This window comes from Phacochoerus africanus, chromosome 3, assembly GCF_016906955.1.
Source record: "Phacochoerus africanus isolate WHEZ1 chromosome 3, ROS_Pafr_v1, whole genome shotgun sequence".
Lineage (NCBI taxonomy): Eukaryota > Metazoa > Chordata > Mammalia > Artiodactyla > Suidae > Phacochoerus > Phacochoerus africanus.
This window is the reverse complement of record NC_062546.1, coordinates 145,944,973-145,959,426: the sequence shown is the minus strand read 5'-3', so window position 1 is coordinate 145,959,426 and position 14,454 is coordinate 145,944,973.

Below are 14,454 nucleotides of genomic sequence, written 5' to 3'. Positions count from 1 at the left end.
AAGAAATTGTAAGTTCTTTTAACAGAAATGTGGGTTGAGAAGAAATTATTTCAAGCAGAGAGTACTGTTGCCAAATACCATGGCAACAATAGTAGCCTATAGACCCTCTCACGTTATTGCATCTTTTTCTCTACTTATTGTCTAGGCCTTCACCGTAGCCATTTTATAGATTAGGTTCACTTGTGGCTCCATTTCACTTTTATATCCTTATTCTCCCCTTGTCTCATTTTTGTTTCCTATTTTAAATGTACTTTTTCTTGCTGTACCTTTGTAGGATAATTTAACACAATGCAATCCTTTTGGAACAAGATGGGTTATAAATAAATTAATAATAATGCTAATATGCTGTCTTATAATTACACTAATTTGCAGGTCTGAGATGAAATTGACATTTTGAAGGTAGTATCTCATGTGGTAGTAAACTCAGCATGTCAGAACTCAGAGCTAAATATGCAAAACTGCACCAATACTGAACAAATCTCGGATCTCAGTATAAAAGTTGAGTTTCTGTGGTTGCAAATGATAGGAATGGATTGTGGCTTACAAGCAAAAAGGGCCTTTAACAAATACTAGCCAGAAACTCACGAGAGCCAGGCCTGGTCACAACAGGAATGAGAACAGTTCCTGGATTCCAGGTAGCAAGAACAGATTACAAATCTTGTTAATGCACACTTATTCTTTATTTCCCACCCTTGTGTGTCCCTACTTAAGATGAAAAGTTCTGGAGTTCCTATCGTGGGTGGCGCAGCGGAAACAAATCCAACTAGGAACCATGAGGTTGCAGGTTCAATCCCTGGCCTTGCTCAGTGGGTTAAGGATCCAGCGTTGCTGTGAGCTGTGGTGCAGACGCAGCACAGATCTGACGTTACTGTGATTGTGGCTGTGGCTGGCAACTAGAACCCTAGCCTGGGAACCTCCATATGCTGTGGGTGCGGCCCTAAAACACACACACACACATACACACACACGCATTTACTCAGCACCTACTTTCCACGGTGTTACCACTTAGGGCCTTGCGCAAAGAAACTGTTCTTAGGGAGTATGCTAGTTTCTTAGGGATGCCATAGCAAATTACCACAAACAGAATGGCTTGAATTACAGAACTTTATTCTCTTATCATTCAGGAGACCAGAAGTGTTGACAAGGTTGATTCCCTCTAGAAGCTTTGAGGGAGAAACCATCCCATGCCTCTTTCCTAGCTTCTGGTGGTTGCTGGCAATGCTTGGTGTCCTGTGCTTCGTAGGTGCAACACTCCATTCTCTCATTCCATCTTCACATCATCTCTTCTCTGTGTCTCCCAGTATCCTCTTCTGTCTCTTGTAAGGACACTCCCACTGGATTTAGGGCTCATGCTAATCCAGTAAGATTTCATCTTGATCTTTAACTAATTACATCTGCAATAACCCTATTTCCAAATAAGATCCTTAACCCACTGATTGAGGCCAGGGATCGAACCTGTAACCTCACGTTCCTAGTCGAATTCGTTCCACTGCGCCACGATGGGAAGTCCGAGTAAATGCATTTTAATGAAAGTGAATAGAAGTTCTCTTCTCCTATTTCAAAAGAAAATAAATCTGGGGGGAGAGAGTAGGACGGCCGGGAGTTTGAGGGGAATAGATGCAAACATCCTAAATATTACATTTAGACTAGATAAGCAATGAGGCCCTACCATATAGCACAGAAAATTATATGCAATCTCTTGGGATAGAACATGATGGAAGATAATATGAGAAAAAGAATGTATATATATGTATGACTGGGTCACTTTGCTGTACAGCAGAAATTGGCACACACTGTAAACCAACCACACTTTAACTAAAAAAAAAAAATGGATCTTAGAAAAAAGAAATCTATGAATGGTTTTGTTTATTTATTCCACAGGGAGCTACTGAATACCTCTTATGCACCAGGCAGTGTTCTAGGGGCTGGAAATACAGCAGTGAACAGATTAGCAGTGAACAAAAGAGATAAATTCATGGAACTGCAGTTAGAGGGAAACACTTAAAAAGTAAACAAGACATATTTGTCAAGATCAGGGCAATGAAGACAGTGAACTGGATGCTGTGAACCAGAGTGACATTCAGAAAGTGCAGAGTCAGTGCAGATCGGGGTGGGTGGGGGAGGGAGGGGGGGAGCTCAGGTAGGGAGGAGAGAGCTGACACCTGAGTTATGAAAAGCCAGACATTCATGACCTGAAGGAAATATTCCAGGCAGAGGAGATGGAGAGAATCCAGAGTGCCCACTGACAAGTGAAAGGAGATGAGTGGGGAGATTTAGGCAGAGACAGATCTCAACTTCTCCTCTAAGATACGTCATGGAAGTGGATGGTTTGAAGTAGGAGAGTAACATCAGCTGCCTTACATATTAAAGTCCGTCTGTTTGCTGTGTGGGAAGAAGACTGTAGGGGCCAGGAGGAACAGGGGGCACTTGGGAGACTGTAGCATCAGCCCAGATGAGAGGAAGTGAAGCTCAGATTAGGGTGGAAGGGGGGTTATAGAGAAGTGGACTGTCTCGGACATGTGGGAGATAGAGTTTGACACGACCATTACATACTAAGTGTCTTCATGGTCCCATATTGCTTGAACTTCTATAAAAGATGCAAAAATAGTATATTACTGAGACTCTAATACCAGGAGTTTTGCATTTAATTGGGCAGATAAGAATGTTTATTTACATGACGTATTTATAAAACATATACTGATTCAAAATGCCTCCATGGGTAATATAGGGAATAAAGTAAGCAAGAAGGCTCCAGTGTGGGTAAAAGTCACAAGGGGAATTTCATGAACTTGAGATGGGCCTTCAAAGACACATAAGACTGAAGGAGAGCAAGGAGAGCATTCTGCATCCCAAGTTGGACAAGCCAGAAACAAAGAGAAAACTGGAGAATGAACATGCGCTATTTAGGGTGGGTGAATACTAATCTGATTGGATTCGAGAGCTTACATACAGTGAATAATGCCAATTAAATTATATCAGTAAAATGACAATAGATGATGAAAAGGCTCTGAAATCCAGGATGAGTTCAGATTTAATCTTCAAGGCCAAGGGTCAGCATTTTATAAATGCTTTGGATTTTGCAGGTCATAAAGTCTCTGCCATAACTACTCAATTCTCCACTGTGGTATGAATGCTTTGGATTTTGCAGGTCATAAAGTCTCTGCCATAACTACTCAATTCTCCACTGTCATATGAAAACAGCCATAGACAATGGTTTTTAAATGAGCGTAGCTGTGTTTCAAAAAATCTTTATAAAAATAGATAGCAGGCCAGATTGCGTTCTTGGACCAGAGCAACAGAACAATAAAATAAAAGGGGCATTTTATCAATTTTTGAAGTAATCATCTAAGGGTTCAGGACATTTCTTAGTTGCCCAACATCCATTTGCAAACTTTCTGCCTCAGAATTTGCAAACTTCAGTCAGATGTCAACTTCTCTCTCATGTTTAGAGAGAAGCTGACTGAACTCCCAGTTCTAGGAGTGGTCTCAGATTGGTCTAAATGCGCTAGGCTATATCATCCCTTTTCCACAATGGCTGATTCATGTAAACCACACCTAAGCTACACACTGCATGCCAGTTCTCAGGTACAGATGTCAGCATCTGGATTAATTGTGTCCACTAACACACAAAGTATCCTTTACATTGTGGGCTTCTAGGAAAGAAGTTCTCTCACTTCTCTGGAAGAAAAGAGAAGAACTACCATAAGGGACACTCTTTCCCTTTCTGGGCAGAGTGGTATATAGATAGGAAATTTTAATTTCTGGATTCACTTTGCCACTCTGAGAGAAGCCAGGTTTGAAATGATGCTGACAAGACTGAAGAGAGAGGAGAGAAAGGTAAAGAGTCCAGGTCTTTGAGGACATGGTTCAACTATTAAATCAAACCAACTCTGATGCCTAGCCAATCTTGGGCTTTTTTAGTTCTATTACCAAGTGACAGGATGACTCCTGCATCCCCAGACTCCAAGCTTGCCTAGTACCAGCTGGCCCCTTTAGCCCCAGCCTCTAGGCTGACTGCTATGAACGTGGGTTCCCAGACTCTCCCAGTACCTGATCAGCCCTCCACAGATTCAGATGATGGGCCCACCCCACTGGTCCCGGGCACCTGGTTGGCTTGTGGCCCCAAAATCCAGGTATGTCCACAGAGACCCAGGTCCTAGGCCCATTGGTGCAGACTCAAGCATGAGGCCTGCCCTGGCAGCCACGAGGGACCCAGGCACCAAGCTGATCTTTATTGACCCAAACACCAAGCCTTCCTGTCTGCTGACCCAGGCACCAAACCTGCCTGCCCAAGCAAGCCAGCAGCAGGCCTGCACATAGACACACCAGTCAATCCACCTGGAATTTCTGGACAGGCTGACTGGTGAATGGCTCTGCTTGCAAAGGCAGTCTGTAAAAACTGGAAGAGATGACTACTTCCTCAAACGCCCAGGTATCAGCACAAGACTAGAGGGACTGTCTAGTCCCTCTAGAGGGACTGTGAATAATCAAAGAAGCATGACTCCACCAAAGGAAGCTCTTAAAATGCCAATGGTTAACCCTAAATAAATGAAGCTCTATCAACTGACAAAGAATTCATAATAATCCTCTTAAAGAAATTCAGTGCACAACAAGAAAATACAATCAAATGAAATTAGAAATCATATGCATGAAGAAAATGAGAAGTTCAAAAAAGAAAGAGAAACCATTAAAAAAAAAAAAGCATAAATTCCCTTGTGACATAGAGGATTAAGGATCCAACATTGTCACTGCAGCAGCTAGGGTCACTGCTGTGGCACAAATTTTGATCCCTGGCCGGGCAACTTCCACAGGCTGCAAGTGCAGCCAAAAAATAAATAAATAAAATTAAATAAATAAATAGATAAATAAAATAAAAACAAATCTTAGAGTCAAAGACTACACTGTCTGAAGAATTCAACAGTTTCTACTGAGTTGAAACAGACTCAATTAAGCAGAAGAAAGAACTAGTTAACAAAAGGACAGGTCATTTAAAATCATCTAATCAAAGGAGCAAAAAGAAAAAAGCAGTTCCCCTCGTGGCACAGCGGAAACAATCTGACTAGGAACCATGAGGTGGTGGGTTTGATCCCTGGCCTCACTCGGTGAGCTAAGGATCTGGTGTTGCTGTGAGCCGTGGTGTAGGTCAAAGATGCAGCTTGGATCTGGCATTGCTGTGGCTCTGGCATAGGCCGGCAGCCGTAGCTCCGATTAGACCCCTAGCCTGGGAACCTCCATAAGTCTCAGGTGCAGTCCTAAACAGCAAAAAAAAAAAAAAAAAAAAAAAAAATGAAGACAGCCTATGTGAATTATACGATACCATTAAAAGAAACAATCTACACATAATTGGAGTCCCAGAAGGAGAAGGGAGGAAAAAAAAGAACAGAAAGCTTATTTACATAAATAATGATTGAGAAACTTCCCAAAACTGAGGAGAGGTTTGGACATTCAAGTTCATAAAGCTAATAGGTCATGCCAAAATTTCAATCCCAAAGGATTTTCTCCAAGGTACATTATAACTACCTATAATCAAAGACAGAGAGAATTTTAAAAGCAGCAAGAGAAAAAAAATTTCATATATATATATACATTTTTTTTTTTTTTTGTCAGTCAGGTCTGTGGCATGTGAAAGTTTCCAGGCCACGGATTGAACCCAGACCACAACCAGAGTCACTGCAGTGACAACGCCAGATCATTACTGTGCCACAAGAGTACTCTCAACTTTCTCATATATAAAAGGAACTTGTACAAGACCTTCACTATCAGATTTCTCAGTAGAAACCTTGCAGGCCAGTAAAGAATGGGATGATATATTCAGAGCACAGGAACTAAAAATTCTGCCAACCAAGAATCCTTTACCTGGCAAAGTTGTCTTTTAGGAATGAAGGAGAAAAAGAAAATGAAAAAAAAAAAAAAAAAAAGAAAAAAGAAAGAGGAATGAAGGAGAGAGAAAGATTTTCCCCAAACAAAAACTGACAGCGTTTACCACCATTAGATCTGTGTCATGAGAAATGCTGAAAGGAGTTCTTCAAAGCTAAAATGAAAGGATGCTAATTAGTCACATGAAAACATATAAAAATAAAATATAGTAAAGGTAAATTTGTAACTGAAAGACACTCAGTGGAAAGAACTTACTATAGGAAAACTATAACAATAGTAGCAAATATTTATTGACCACTTACTAGTGCAAAGGTACTATTCAAAGGCAATAATATGTTTAATTCTCACAGAAATTTTATGAGGTGGTTACTGTAATTACCCTGATTTTATAGATGAGAAAACTGAAGCACAGAAAAGTTAAGTCATGTATCCAAAGTCAGAAAGCTTTCAAGTGGCAGAACCGAGGGTCTGATCCCAGCAGTCTGGCTTTGGAGCCTGTGCACCATACCTGCTACCTCCAGAGCCTAGGTGGGGAAGAATCAGATTCAGGAAAGACTAGAGAATACAGAAATTAGTACTAATGTATGGGTAATATGTTTTCTAAATTTGAATGAATTGAATTATTCTATGTTTTTTCAAAGAGGCAAAGTTAAAATTCTAGGCAAAACTAACAAGGGAGGTGAGGTGGTAGGGTGACAGGTGAAGGTGAGCCATGTTCAATAGTAAACTGTTTTAAATTTCTTTTCTTGTCCAGGAAGGGATCTGAGGTTAATTTTAAACTCTGGGGGCCTCTGGGGGGTTGTTCGCTTACTTAAACATAGCTTACTTAAACATATAAACTGATAATTTAATGGTTAACTACTAAAAAAAATAAAGAAAAATAGGAGTTTCCATTTTGGCTCAGCAGTAACAAACACAACTAGTATCCATGAGGATGCGGGTTCAATCCCTGGCCTTGCCCAGAGGGCTAAGGATCCAGCATTGCCGTGAGCTGTGCTATAGGTCACAGCCCGAGTTGCTATGGCTGTGACGTAGGTGGGCAGCTACAGCCCTGATCGCCCCCAGCCTGGGAACTTCCACATGCCATGGGTGCGACCCTAAAAAAGCCAAAAAAAAAAAAGGGAAAGAGAAAGAAAATATTATGATTTGGTATTTGGGGTGGGGGTGGAGGGAGAAAATGTCATGTTTTGCTCTGTCTGGCCATTCTATTTTATCTCGATTGACCTCAAACAGCAGTTTATATGAAATAATCTTTGTAGATCAGGATTCTCTGTGTTACTAACACTTACAGCCCTAAACATCACTAAAAGGAAATAAATAAAAGCACAGTTGAGGGAGGAGAAATAAGACAAAAATGCACGCACATCCTGCCATGCAGTCCACCCCCGGTGCCTGGATCAAGAGGAGGCGGGACCGAAGCCCCACGCACACAGGCTGAGATCCTGCTCCCGCAAGGAGGGCTCCATTTTTTCCTCAAATGACAACACCAATGGTCATGGCTGGGAAGGAAAACTACTTTCTTTGAGGACAACTCCCTAGGACTAGAAGTTTGACCAGTGTGGCAGTCTCACTCAACAAGCTGGCCTTAATGGCACAATTGCTCTCACTGAGCGTGTTAGCCAAATCTTCAGCTTTCCTTCATACTCCATTTGTTTGCTGACTTGAGCACACTGGCTCATTATATCCTCTACCAGATGCCATGTCCAATCAGGCCAGCTTACCCAACGATAACTCTGAGAACTGACACAGCCTGTACTATCATGTCTGTTACCAGAGAGGGAACCCTGAGACTGGCCATTCACACCAGAGACTGTGAGGAAATGCAAGAGAACTCCAGGCCTCCAGTTCTTAAAACAGAGCTAAGCAGGGCCACAGGCTGCCACAGGGAACTTGGTAACAGATGAGATCTGTGGCCTGCTTCTGTGTAGAGTGCTAACCAGTGGGGATGTCACCGCACAAAGGAGAGCCCAAAGGCAATGACGGTAGGACAGAAGGGTATTTGGGGGAATCCAAGATGACAAGGCCTCAGATTTTTGGGCTCTCCAGGGAAGAGAGAATTTTGAAGTGGCAGAAACGAAAAGATGTCAGGTTGTGCCTTTTTACCGAGAAGACAGACTGGGAAAAAGTACACAAAGTAGTGAGGAAGGAAAGAGCCATCTGCCTAGCCAGCTGAGGCAGCTGAACCAACCCTGTCAGTTCTCTCTCACATCCAGAGGCCCATCCTGTCCTAGGCAAGGTCATGGTGACAGCAGCAACGCTTCCTACATGGACAGTAGGGAACCCTGATGCTGGTGAGAAGCAGGATCATCCCTTGCCGCCCCCCCCCCCCCATCTATCCAATTCCCTTGTTAAGAGGGGAACAGTTTGGAGTTCCTGTCTTGGCTCAGCAGGTTACAGACCCAACTAGTATCCATGAGGATGCAGGTTTGATCCCTAGCCTCACTCAGTGGGTTAAGGATCCAGTGTTGCCGTGAGCTGCCGTGAAGGTCTCAGATGTGGCTAGAATCTGGCATTGTTGTGGCTGTGGCGTAGGCTGGCAGTTGCAGCTCTGATTCAACCCCTAGCCTGGGAACTTCCACATGAGGCACATGCCGCCCTGAAAAGAAAAAAAAGAAGAGGGAAATAGGTCCTCCCACAAAGGGTGGTGCTATGCTGCACAGGGAAGCCTAATACATGTCATGCCTTTGAAAAGACTATTTTTTTTATCAGTACAGATGCCTCCAAAGGACGACTGTCGATTAGGCCATCTGAGTACATGGCTTTGCTGATGCAGGTCATAGTCCCCACCAGGTAACAGCTGGAAAGTTGGGGCCGGAAGCTTATTCTCATCGGCTTGACGTGGTATTAAGGATCCTCACGGTGGCCCTATGATTCTGGTTTGAAGGGCAGAGCATAAGAGTAAGCCAAGTCAATCAAAGGGGGGCAAGACTGGGTGTCACAGCTGTTAATAGACATCCAGAAAGCAGTGCAAGAGCTGGAGCCTCAAATCCAGCAGCCAGTTCCAAAGTTAAGCCAAGAACCTGAGGGAGGAGGTGGGTATGGGATTTCAGAGCAGGGGTTCAGATGTGGGATGCCTTCTAGGAACTTTATCAAAAGATTACTTTCTTCGAGGTAGTTGGCTTTTTACTAGAGCTGACATGGAGCTGTACAGTGACTTTTACTCAAGGACATCCTTAAAGGCCCTGCCAGACATTTAACAAACATATGACAAGTATATCTATGCCAGACATTCGACAAACACATAATAAGTATAATACTGCTGCTAGACATTAGATAAACATGTAATAAGCATAACCACAGCATGATTACCAGCCATTAGTCCACGTGCCCTGCATTTGCTCACTCTTATCAAGGCGTAAGGTCTCATCTCTTCGGTATCTCTGGGGGAAATACACATTGACTTTAAGATAATTTATATTGCCATTAGCTGATACTACTCTGCTATCTTCCCTTAGCACATTAAAAAATTTTTATCTCTGTATATTCCTATTTCATTTTACTCTGCATTGAGGAGTTCTGGATTTCAACTCTGTAGCAGGAGCTACAGAACTATTCTCTGCATTGGGCAGGAACTTTGTGCACTTTGAACCTAGGGTGGAGCTCTAATAAAATAAACGAACGAATTTGGAAAACGGTACAAAGAATAACAACTTTAAAAGACATTTAACTTTCAGAAGAAAATACAGGGGAATAGCATTATGACCTTGATGCATGTGAGGATTTCTTAAAAAAGGCACCAAAGGCACAAACTATAAAAGATTAGTAAAAAGTCATATTTTAGAAAATAACATCTCTGAGGAAAGATAAGAGGAATTATGATTGTTTCTCTAAAACTGAAGCTTTAAGAAGAGAAGGTGAAGTGACTGCACTGGGGTTTTGCTACAGGATCCACAATACAGTAAATGTGTATCAGCTTTAATTATTGAACGTGCTATAAAATTATTTCACCCGCTGTACCCATAACATGAACTTTCTGATAGGAATTTGATAATGGCACTATAGTGAGGACATAATGTACATATACAAAAAGTGAAGACAGTGATCAGTTTTATTTTGCTTTGCTTTTGTCCACAAACCAAAAAGAAATGGGTTTCAATGGAGGAGATATGTCGTGATAGGAAAAAAGCTATTGAGGAGGATTTCCAAAGGAAATTCATCAGACTCAATGTGTCTTTTTTCCTATAATAAAAATACATTTCCCCATAGAATACTGAGACTCTGGAAAGGTTTTCTGCCCTCCTCTAAAACAAATATTCCTATTGACCTTGAAACAGATTTATAATTTCTAGCTTATTCCCTAAATGAGTGGCTCTCAATTAGGAATTTGCATTAGAATCAACTGCAGACTCTGGAAAAAAATATGGACCGTGAACCCCATCCCAGTGATGTTGATTTAATAAGTCTGACTGAGGCCCTGGCATCTAGATTTTCAAAATTTTTATTCCTCAAGTGATCATTTTACAATGAGTACAAATGGTGAATCATTATGTTATACATCTGAAATTAATATAATGTGTATGTCAATTACACCTAAAAAACAAAACAAAACAAAACATCTGGTGAGAAGCTGATTGAGCACTGAGTCAGACCTTTGGACTCCTGACTATGATTAGGCATTCTGCTTTTTACCCCTCTGTACCTCAGTCCCTATGAAGGATCCTCCCCCTATGTTCTTGCACCAATTTGCCTACATGACCCTCCTAGGTCCTTGATGAGTAACCTATGCGTGCAAATCATACTGAACAAATAATGTATGGAAAGAGCTGGCAGACTGTTAGCACCAAATCTCTAGCATGTACACACATACCTTGTTTTATTGCACTTAGCTTTATTGAACTTCACAGATAAACTGAAGGTTTGTGGCAACCCTGTGTTGTCAGTAGATGGTTGGCATCTTTTAGCAGTAAAGTATGTTTTATTTAAACATGTACATTGTTTTTTAGACATACCATTATTGCACACTTAACAGACTACCTGCAATGTTAAACATCACTTTTATAGGCACGAGGAAATTCAAAAATTCACGTGACTCACTTTATTGCAAGATTTGCTCTATTGTGGTGGCCTGGAACCGAACCTACAATATCTCCAAAGTGTGCCTGTAATAATCATGAAATGAGAAGATGACAATGGGCTGAGGAGAAAGAATGATAGAAAAGCTTGAAAGCACATCAAGATTGAAGCCTAAAAGAGAAAACAATGAAACAGCTCTTGTCAAACTGGAAGAAATGCCTAAACTCGAACCCTCCTCCCTCTCTCCTTTTATAGAACGTCACCTACAGCATAATCCCTGCACCACCTGGCTCCTTAGCAACAGCTTCTCATTGGTGGCCTCCGCTCAGAAGGACTAATACAAAGCTTCTCTTACTTCCCTTCCCAAGAGTGGAGGAGACAAATTTCTCTTCTTTAGGTTACTCTGTAATTACTTCCATGAACCCTTTACATTTTTTGAACCAGCTACTAGGAAAAGCCTTTAGGGCTTTTTCCTGTCCAACTTCTTCACACAGGTTAAACTCTCTGTAATAGAGGCTATGCACCTTTCTTACTTACCACCTTCCACAATTAGCAAAGGAATTTTGAACAAACAAGAAAAATAGTCATTTCCATCCTACTCTAATTTTTGACATACATGGTTGGATGAGTGAGATTAAAGGGGTTGAGAAGAAAGATTCAGTACAGTAGGAAAAAATATACACATAAATAAAAGATAAAAAAAGAAAAAATAGAAAGATTCAGGAAGATACTTCTGAATTTCACTGGGGTCACTGTCTGGGTTTGAAGAGTCCTAAAAACTGTTTCAGATGCCCTCAGGGATAATTTCCTTTTGAAATAAACAATTGCATTCACTATGGCAAATACTGGGTTCAAACTTTTTAAAAATTTTTTAAATTTTTTTTATTTAGGTGATTTACAATGTTAGGGCTTTAACTTTTAATACTAGTTCTTGGTTTGACAAAGACTATTACATTAAAAAAAATCTCTGACCAGTTACTGAGGCAATATATGAAATGAAATTTTTAAGGATCTTCTAGGAATTTGATCAAATGTTAGCATTACTTTAGCATTACCATAAACATTTTCTCTCCAAAATATTTATACACACCCATGTGAGAGGGCTTGAATTAGGCCATTAGAAATAATAATAAAGCAGACAAGGATATAGGATGTACATTGCATAGAAGTTAAGGAAAAAGGAAAGTCTAAATAACTTTTGGAATTCTGGGGACATCTAAACATTTGTAGAATTGACTCTTGGGACATTATTTTATTACATTTAGTCTATGTCATGACGAATGATAATTCCTATGATTTTGCTTGTCCCGTTACTGCCAGTCACAAAATGATCTGGTTCCTCTGCAGCCACACAGAGACAAATTCTGATACTTTTCCTCCTTCAGTTACTTTTGTTGATAGTTGAAAGAAGTAGCATAAGAGCAGGTGTTTCCATTCTAAGTTCTCTATATACAGAAACTTCATAAATGCATTTAGCTAGCATTCCAAGAGTTACTAGGTCAACAAATATTTATCAAGTGTCTCCTATGTGCCAAGCGCTGTTCCAGGTACTGAGGACACTACGGAAGTCAACACAGAGTGCCTGCCCTTCAAGGAGGGAAGGGGAGTGAAACTCCTGAAATACATACTCTACTGGAAGAATGCTTCTGAGGTCTGTGCTTAAATGTTGTGCTGAGAATATGATAGATAACCTTTTTTTTTTTTGAACTAGCTATTTACTCAAAAGTTCAACCCAGGTTTTAACTAGAATCAGTTAAAGACCTTATTCCAAAGTCAAAATTGCATCTGAGGTTTTTGCCACTTCCTCTTTATATTATACAAAGTTGGTTAGTTTTAGTTTTTCATCTTAGAGATTATTCAAATTACAAAATGTTCCACACATTTATAAGACTCTTTGTTGAATAACTGCCTATTACATAAATTTGTCTGTAAAAACATTTTTAAGTGAAAAAACCAGTAGCAAAAAAATTTCCATTTTCCTGATCTCTAACCCCTTTCCAAAAAAAGACCAAAAAAAAAAAGTCGAAACAAAACCACAAGTCTCAAGAAGCTAAATCCTGAGACAAAGTGGATGGGCTCCAAAGTCACCACACTGCTGCTGTATGGTTTCTGCACCCGACCTTATCTAAACCATTGATTTAACTTTCAGTTTCATAATCTAATTCTGGTTTATCTTATTTTTCTGCTTAAAATTGCCTAAGTGCTGGCCCAGACACAAGCCCTTGCCTATTTAATTATATTTGAGCCTTACCTAAGGTCAATAAGATAAACAACAAGGTGAGATGTTTAGATTCTACTTTCCTTCATTGCTTTTGTAAGACCATATACATATACACACACTGGTTTATTACAAAAGGATATGATAAAGGATATAGATGAACATCCAGATGGAAGAGATACGTAGGACAGAGTATGTAGGAAGGGGCCCAGAGCTTCCATGCTCCTCTGGACGAGCCACTCTCCAGGCACCTCCATGTGCCCACCAACCCAGAAGTCCTGTAAGAATATTTTAATAGCAAATTTAAAAGGGGAAAAAAAGGCTATCAGTTTTTTGGGGTTTTTTGTTTTTTTTTTTCTTTTTAGGGCCAAATCTGTGGCATATGGAAGTTCCTGAGCCAGGGGTTGAATTGGAGCTGCAGCTGCAGGTCTACGCCACAGCCACGGCAATACCAGATCCGAATCTCATCTGCAACCTACACCGTGACTCACGGCAATGCCAGATCCCTAACCCACTTGGTGAGGCCAGCGTTCAAACCTGTGTCCTCACAGACACTATGTCAGGTTCTTTACCTGCTGAGCCACAACAGGAACTCCTATCAAGTATTTATGATAACATACTATTAAATTAAAAGATAATTTTCAGGGTTTTATCTTGACAGATCAGAAATTTATTTATAGTATTTAAAATAACAAAAAGAAGCCATAATTTGGAAGAATGTTTATATACAGCTATAAACCTGGGTCCAGTAAAAAGCTGGAAAAAATAAGAAACCCAGCTACTATAAAAGAACTATTCCATAGTTGCTTGTATCAATAGCTCCTTATGAGGAAAGAAAAATTTTCCCTCATCCTTCTAGGTTCCTTTGGTTGGTCTAATAATCAAATTAACATAAAACATACTAACAAGAGACAAATTTAACTTCATACATACCTGAGACCAAAGCAAGCTGTTTATATACCTTTTTAAACAAAGAATCATTTGTGAAGATTTGACAAAACAAAGGCGTTTTTGCTGGGGGTAGCAAATGAATGAAAAAGTAGCAAAGTTTGTTTATACAGTTTTCTCAGCTTCAAATTCCCTATCTCAATAGTCTCTATCCTCATGGCATAGGGAAGACACCTTCCTATGAGAGCTTTGTTTCCCGCTTTGTTCAGGGGAACAAAGGAGGGTCAGAGTGTTCTCATATCACCTGTTTCTCAAGTCACTTTAAATCTAAATAATCAATATGCCACCTTGGCATATTTGGGAAGGGCCTGCCCCAAGTCCCATCATTCCCATTGAAGAGAAAGAAGTATACATTATTGTCTTGGATAGCTGGTAGGTAATTATGTTTTTATTCAATC